The 8867-nt window shown below is 36.3% G+C and overlaps 1 non-coding gene across 1 annotated transcript; it reads left to right on the top strand.

Moving 5' to 3' along the window:
- The first annotated feature begins 6989 nt into the window (after window positions 1–6989).
- Window positions 6990–7061, top strand: Trnaw-cca (transfer RNA tryptophan (anticodon CCA)). Its single transcript has one exon. It is a non-coding gene; the product is annotated as a tRNA-Trp (tRNA).
- Window positions 7062–8867: the final 1806 nt, after the last annotated feature.

Here is an 8867-nt window from a genome sequence, read left to right as displayed (position 1 = left end):
TTCATATCACAAGTTATCGCGTCGGTTTGCAAGGTAGGGAGCCTAGTCAGCCTACCATTTTTCTTGTAAGACGGTCTGGATTTTTGCTAATTATAGTAAAAGTCCACATAGGTCCCCAAAGTTTCTTTCAGATATTATAAGATTAGATTCCCATAAAGACGAAACAGTAATCTGTGTATTTATTTATTTATTATTTATTTATTATTCATTAGGCATTTCAACAAAAATATACAGCAAAATTAGACCAGCAAGCAAGGGCTGCCAGGGCCCAACAAAAGTGGCAAATAAAGCACTGACATCTAAAAGATGAGTGGACCCCACCCTTGTAAGCTGGTCATGAAAATAAACAAAGTATTGCACTATAAATACACATAAAAATTACAAAGATTATTAACACATTAAAAGTACAAACATTTTTTTAAAACAGCACTATGTTAAAAGCATGAAGCCCCAAGATACAAGAGACACAATATATTGGACTTAGCCAAGCAGGATAAAACACACCACAACATAATGAGATAATGCCCCCCTCCCACCCTATCGCCACAACAAAACATAGATGGCACCAAGGATTAAATTTCTTGAATGGACTGAAAGCAGTCTCTCAAGTGGGATTTGAAGCAGTTAAAGCTATTGCACAAATAAATATCAGCGATGTGACGGGGAGGTCAGACCATTTTTAGGGAAGCGTTGGATGGAATGATAAAGAAAAGCATCAGTTTTGGCTTTGAGATGGTGAAAAATAAGGTGATCGGGATGCCTACTATTTGGACGGATTTTATTTAAAGCAGGCATAGCATTGCAGCAGTCAACATTGAGGAGGCATTTGGAAACAAGTGAAATGGACATGTATTCACGTCTTTGGGACAAATAACTGAGGTCACGACGCTCCAAACGAACATTGTACTCCTCGCGACGCTTCTGATGGAGAATAGCCCTGGTGGCTGTCCTTTGAACGCGTTCAAGAGCATTTTTGAGACGCTTTGTGTGGGGCATCCAGACAGGGGAGCAATAATCGAGGATGGGCAAGACCATGGTCCGATATAATTGGAGGAGAACCTCTGGGGGAGATTCCCCGGTCACATGGCGAATAAAACCAAGAAGTTTGTTGCTTCTTGCTATAACATCCTTAACATGAGCATCCCAATTAAGCTTATCTGAGATGATGATACCCAAAAGGGGAAGATTATTTACCTGATCAAGATTGATGTTGTTAATCAGTAGACTTCGGTTGTATATATAAATGCGCATATATAAATGCGCACGTGACCAGATGACCAGCGCCATATTTGCATTACATCACTGTCAATCACTGAAATGGCGATCATTGAAGGAGTGGCTACAGTTGTGACCTTGTTTCGTGGCTAGCACTGGCGAGGAACATTGGCTGGAGGTTCGATGCTATAAATTTGCAAGGATAAATCATGGATATCAAAGGATCATGATTATTGCACAGCACCCCCCCCCCCTGTACAAACATAACTAATGTTTATTTATTTATTTTTATTTATTTATTTATTTATTTATTTATTTATTTATTTATTTATTTATTTATTTTTATTTATTTATTTATTTATTTATTTATTTATTTATTCGACGAAAAACGAAAACCCTGTTCTATTTTGAACAAATTTGGAAACAAATTTTTCCTGTACAAATGAATGCCGACCCCAAATTTCGGAAATTTCAGGACAATTTTTTTTGTATTTTCTCAAATTGAAATTTATTTACAGATTTTTGTGATTTTTTGGGTTATTTAATTTTTTTTTAAATACCAACAGACCGACCGACCCTACTTGAAAGGTCCGTTCGCCCGTAGAACAGGGTTTCTCTCTTTCTCGCCTTACTTATAATTTTATAAATATTATTTGTCCCCCCCCCCTTTCCCCAAAACCACCCCTCCCCCTTTTTACACTCATAAATTAATTGTTTTTTGCTAACTTTCCTCTTCCGTGTAAAGTAAAACTTTATAAGCCGGTTGAATCAAACTGAACAAAATTGACGTATACAATTGCAATATAATACCATGACAATAATGTGTATGACGGATCTAACTTACTAGCTGAATAAACCTCAAAGCATGGATCACATACGTGATTGTACGTCAAATTGTCATATATGACGTATGAGCGTGATGTATAGTATACGAGTCTTCATCAACATCTTCCAACCGGGATGATTAGATCATGTACAGTAGACGTGTTTATACTCTAAATTGTACGTCAAAGGTTGACAAAGGGTGTACAGATTACCGATTTAGCATGGGGGACACAAAAAGGTGCTTAAAAACACATTTTGAATTTGTTTTTTTGTCCATTTGCGAGCGAATGAGTAAGTTAGAGTTGAGGAGGTCGGGCGGGGACATCTAGCCTATAGTTTGAGAGGGTCATTATGCCGAAAAGGGCTAAAGTTATAGTTTCCTCAATTTACGTTATAATTAGAGTTAAAATTAGGGTCAGAGTTATGTTCATTGGCGGCACTACGGGGGGGGGATACTTATCTTGACTCCCAAATAAATAAATCCATGACCCCTTCCTTCCGAAGAAAATGACAGCCCCCTAAGTTCCCTACGTGCAAACATTATCAAATAACATCATCATCAGATACCCAGTTCTGACCTTAATGCCAGTAAGAATCACATTTCGTCATCAATATGGCCAATTGCCACGCCCATTTAGCACGGAAATAATGAAATATAACTTTTTAAATCAGCTATATCTAGCTTTTCCGTCATAATTTTTTTTTTTCCGCAATGGAAAATCCAAATAAAGAGTTTATGTTTCGGGTCAAATTATTTTGCCCTTTGCAATCAATGCCACTATTTTGCAAAGCCAATTTTCCGTGTAACCTGTCATTTTCGCCTATACTTTTGCGTGTGGAATTTGTGCACATCCGGGTACCTTACATCGTTGAACACGGTATGGCGACTTGTAGATGTCACGTGCGCATTTATATATGCGCATTTATATATATATACCCGAAGTCCACTGATTAGCAACATTTGAGCGGTCCCCCTTTTCGCGTCTGGCCCCAAGGGGCCAGATGCATTTAGTGTCTGGATTAAATCCCCAGGGAGTTCCAGTGACACATTCTAGAAGTTATCTGTTATAACTCAGCTGAAGATGTGATCATTGATACTGAGACAGAGACTGAGGCAGAGATGGGATTTGACCGACCAGCCTTTTATGACTCTTTAGGGTAAGGCGGCTTATGGTGTCATAAATTTAGTAGGAAGAATTGTGGCCATAATAGGTTCATAGAAAGTACAATATAATAAATCAGAAGATTATATGAACATAGTCGTGTGTTGCCATAATATTAATGTATATTGCTGTAATTTTTGTAATAATGTTCCTCCAAACTTAATGATATCCCGGGAATGATATGAAATAGTATAATTTGAAACTATTTTTTGTTCTCTAATTATATTACACAAATTGTGAAGCACGCTGGTAAAGTAATGCACTTCATTTCACAAAGTGATCATTGAAAGCAGAGATGGGTTTTGACCAGCCTAGATTTAATTAATTAATTGATTAATTAATTGATTAATTAATTAATTAATTAATTAATTAATTAATTAATTAATTAATTAATTAAATTCCTAAACAATAGAATGCATTAATCTTGGACTATAGATAATAATATATTACCAAGACAAGGTACAAATACACATGGCTATTTATATTAAAACTATTCTAAACACAAGTTAAACTTTCCAAAACATTGAAGTTAAGATTTCAACCTGTACATAACTGGTTATTGACCAAACTAAACAGTCTTTCAGAAGATTACTATACCAACTAAAGTGAGGTTCAAGTAACTGCTTACAATGAATGAAGTATAATACACTTGAAAATATCAAAACAAGAAATCGGTTGCCATGGTAAAAAGTTTTTAGCATGTGAATCCTGTGACCTTAAAACACTATTGGTCATGCTGATATGTATACTCAATAAAACATATTCATCACAGACATAAGATTCTCAGCAAATGTTGAATGAGAGGAGGATGGTGAGGAGAGATTAACGATCAAAACTTCTGCCAGGGACAGAATTTGCGAACTTGGCCTCACCTACAGGTCAAGCTCAAGGGCCAAATATGCCTATAGACTGCTGTATTAAGATAAATTGGTGCATCTTAATATCAGGGTACAATTTGGAGAATATTATTATTATCCAAAAATAATATAATTATGAAAGAATGAATTAACTCTCTCAACATTTACCTAATATTATAACTACTGATCAAAGGCCTATCTGGCTATACAATAAGTAGGCCTGATAACAAATAATATAAATTCTTACTCTACAATGTTCAACAATCAAGCAGGAATATAACCACAATCTCATGGTATATGTTTCAACATACCTTATTATTCATAGCTTAACTCATCAGCCTAATCAAGTGCTCGAATTAATTTTAAACAATAATAAACAAACACCATTTTACTGATACTTCCTGTGCGCACTCATAACTAGTATGAACGATATTTCATTATGACCCAAAGTTAAATAAATTGCATCAGCAACATAATAATAAAACCTACATAAACCATTACTATGTTTACTATCCCGCTTGATAGTGATCTTATTAACACATTATAATTACAAAAATTTACAGTACCACTATCATGCCGCAACTAGGATTATACCATTTTGTGCCAGGGTTGCATTATAATATTAACCTTTTTAAAGAAGAAAGAGTAGTCAGTTAAATAAATAATTAATTAATCAATGTCATCAACAGAGGTCATTCAGGGTCAGGTTATATGGGGTCAACAAGATGAAACAGTGTCGCTATCATGAGTACATATCACTTGAGTACATATGTCCAATACCATCAACAATAAAAAGTAATAATTCTCAAAAAATTATTTAAATACCACCAACTATATTCATTTTTATATTTATGTCGATTAATAAAAAGTCATGAGAATATACTAGTACTTGGATCCTGATTCGTCAAGTCTGTTTCCATGACCACAACGCATCCAATCTTTTCTCTGGACCAGACGCATCCCTTTTTAAAGGGATTTTTATTATAAACAGGGACAATATTGGCTTGTTTCCAGCCGCTAGGATTGTGACCAGAACTAAGAGAAAGATTAAATAATTTGGTGAGAATTGGAGCAACCTGGTACATGCAGAGCTTAAGCATCCTCGCTGACAAACCATCGGGACCAACAGCACCATCAGTTTTAAGTTTTTGATGCGGTGTATAACTTGGTCTATGGTTATTTGGAGGGAGCATAAGGGGGTCACAGGTAATAAGGGAGATGTGATATGATTGAAGGCTGGAGAGGTGGGGGCAGTAAAATAGCTAGCAAAAGTTTGGTTAAAATTGTCAGCAATAACGGCCGGGTCAGAGCACAGTTTGCCGTTGACAACAAATGATTTAACATCAGGTTCTTTTTGCAACCACGAACAAAAAGACCAAAAGCGTTTTTACTGTTGTCAGCAGTGAGGAGAGAATGAAGGTAGTTACTGTAAGCAGATTTTATACCATTGGATACCCTGTTGCGAGTTTTTTTAAATGCAGCCCAATCAGTTTGTGATTGAGAAGACTTCGCCTTGCGAAAGGGCATGTTTACGAGTTACGAGTCTGTGCATTTCTGGTGTAATCCAGGGCTTGGGACGTTTTCTTTGAGTGCGAGAAGGTATGGAGTCCCTAACACATGCCATGAATAAATCGAGAAATTGATCCCAGGCACCATCGATGTCGAGGGGGAGCATGCAGTCCGGGAAACAAGATTTTGCAATTTAACCTTGTCAGCATTTGCATAAACAAAGCATGTCCGGAGAGGGTTTTGAAGGCGACTCGGAGTACCACGAATGCGAAATTTCACACCCAACTGATAAGACTTGCCAAGCCCATCAGTGACGTCAACGTTGCAAATACGGTCCGGTCTTGATGTAAACAGCAGATCTAAGATGGTACCATCTTAGATCTGCTGTGGCGGGGACAAGTAACCTGATTAACAAGTTGATGGAGGTTATTTGCATTTGCCAAATTGGCAAGTTTAGGAAACAAGGGGTGATTGGAATTCCAGTTTATATTAAAGTCACCTACAACTAGGATACCACTGTAGGGTGTAGCAGTCAGCTCCCAGAGCATGGTTTCAAGGTCTTGAATACCATTTGTAACTTCCTTAGGGCGGTAGACTACACCACACAACCATTTTTCATTTTTGATTGTAAATGACACCCATTTGGTTTCAAGCAGGGTATCAATGAGAGGGTGTTGACAACAATGGGATCTAATTCAGGTGACAGGGCTAGGAGAACACCGCCACCTCTGCGGTTTATCACTGCGAAAGATTGAGTAGTTCTGAAGCACAACCGAGTTTGGAATTGAGTCATTCAACCAATGTAATTTTTATATAGATTTTTCATAATCTTTGCGGCCTTTATTCTCACTAAATTCGGAAAATATTTTGCCGTATATAAAATTGAAATAAAATTCTCTGCCACCTAAACCACATAAATTGTAGCACGATTGGGTATCACGAATCGTTATATGATGTACAGTTAATATTCAAATATTCTTTTATACATAGGCTATGATGCTTCAGTTTTTACACAAAAAATATTCCATTGAAAACCCTCCCACTTGGCTATTTTTAAAAAGGTAATCGGGCTTCCTCAGCATGTGCAATAAATTAGCATCAATTTTTTCTTATTCTAGCAGCCTTTTAGAAACACATGGTGAATCGCGGCCACTGCTGTAGGTTAAATGCATTGGTACCGCATTAACGATGTAGTGCAGGGCGATCTATTCAAAATTGTATTCATCCAATGCTATGGTAGTTAATCCGATTAATTACGTCAGGCTTGGAGCAGTAAACAATGGTTACTAACGTGCACTACGACAGCGAATACGAAATCCACTTTATGCGTACATCAATAAGATAATGATTGTACATGATGTAATTCAGTGTAATATACAAGTGGTATATGATTATGAAAATAATTATGTTGTCAGCATCTGACTCCGTGGCGCAACGGTAGCGCGTCTGACTCCAGATCAGAAGGTTGCGTGTTCGAATCACGTCGGGGTCAATGGGCTATTAATTTTTGTCAAAGTTTGTTTCATCTAACTTAAGGGGGTACGACACCCATTGCATTGGTTTTGTTTTTTGTTGTTGGTTTTTATTTATTTATTTTTTTGTTGCTTTTTTTGTTGTTGTTTTTTTTGCATTTTGTGAAGAAATGAGAAAAAAATTGGACAAAGTGCTATGCAAAATGAAGGGCCAAATCTCCTCGTTCTATTAATGGCATCGGTATCAATACAATATAGGTTATATGCTTTTAAAGGTAGGAAACTTCGTCCATTTTTTTTCTCATTTCTTCACAAAATACAAAAAACGCAACAAAAAATGCAATGGGTGTAGTACCCCCTAAAATAATGTTGGATATTTTTATATGTTTTAACTTTACATTATATAATATTTTTTAAGTAACATATTGTTTTTGCCTTAAGTAACAAAGGTTCTTTTATCTAAAGAGTATCTTAATCATTACATCATGTGTGTGAAAATAGAACTTAAAGCCATATTATAACATTTTCAAACAAAATAGATTAGCATTTCTTTGCCATAAAATATTAGCTTTTACTGTCAGATATATCCCCTTTTATTTTTGAGCCGAACAACTACGGCAAAGCAAAGAAAATTGGAATTTACTACCAGCGCACATGTCACCAATACGTACCACTCCTTCCGTCATGTTATGGTACGACCCTTTGTTGTGTATATCACCGTCCCGCACGCCGTGTACGTACTGTGTGTTATGAACATCGTCTATGCGTTCGACTAATAATTCCATCGTAATAATAAAGCGCCGGTTCCGTCGTTTTATTCAAAATCTCAGATTTTGACAAAACTACAGCACCTAGAGTCTTGATTTTTGCAGGGTATATTGGTTTAATAAAGTACAATTTAATCGTGTAAAAAAAAAGAATTTGAAAAATTCAGTGAGGGCGTCCTCCTCAGCAAATGTTATAATCAGGCGGCGTAGGTCGCGCAACACGTGACGTTCGAGGCTGGCGAAAATACAAGGCTGACAGCCCCATTCAAAATACACGGTTAGCATTTATAAATCGAAAAATAACATACGTACAGTGTGGTACATTGTCGTACCCCAACGGTTTTAGAGTAAGAAAATTTTGCTTTGACACCACATAACAAATTTAGAATTGTTTGTGAAGATTTCATGATTATGTGTTAATCCAATGGCGATGTCAAAAATTGCGATATCGCATCCACCATCATCTGGTTATAATATGGCTTTAAGAAAACAATATTTGTGGCCCAATATTTTACCATTTGACAAGCAAAAACCTCTGGTACCAACATTTTCACAGTGCCCTCATTTCTACTCGATGTGTTTTGTTGCTAATCTTATGTTGCATGTGTAGTGTGACAGGAAATAATTTGACATTATTTGTAATTGATTGATTTCCAATTATAATTGTTTTAAAATTGATGTCAAAACTCAAATTGAAAGTCTTTTGAACAAGTTCACTTTTATTTTTGGCCACAGGTTTTTAACATGCATGCATGAAATAAATATATGTTCATAGTCGTCTATTGACATAATTTAATATTTAGTTATAATAAATAAATAAATTTCGGATTTATATAGCGCCTTTTTCCAAATCTTGAAGGATTCAAAGCGCTGTAATTTCGCTGCCATGGCGAATCATCACAATCAGATCGCATCAACTAAGCCAGTTGCAGCCGAACCTGGCGCAGACCTATCCGCACTTAGAGTGTAACATCCACCAATTATCGTGCAGCTCCCCAAATTCCATTGGGTGAAGGAAGTTTTTGATAACCAAACAAGGCAAAATACCACTAAATAGAG

This window comes from Amphiura filiformis, chromosome 16 (assembly GCF_039555335.1).
Source record: "Amphiura filiformis chromosome 16, Afil_fr2py, whole genome shotgun sequence".
Classification (NCBI taxonomy): Eukaryota; Metazoa; Echinodermata; class Ophiuroidea; order Amphilepidida; family Amphiuridae; genus Amphiura; species Amphiura filiformis.
The sequence above is the reverse complement of the archived record's forward strand: the minus strand, read 5'-3'. Positions and strand labels throughout refer to the sequence as shown.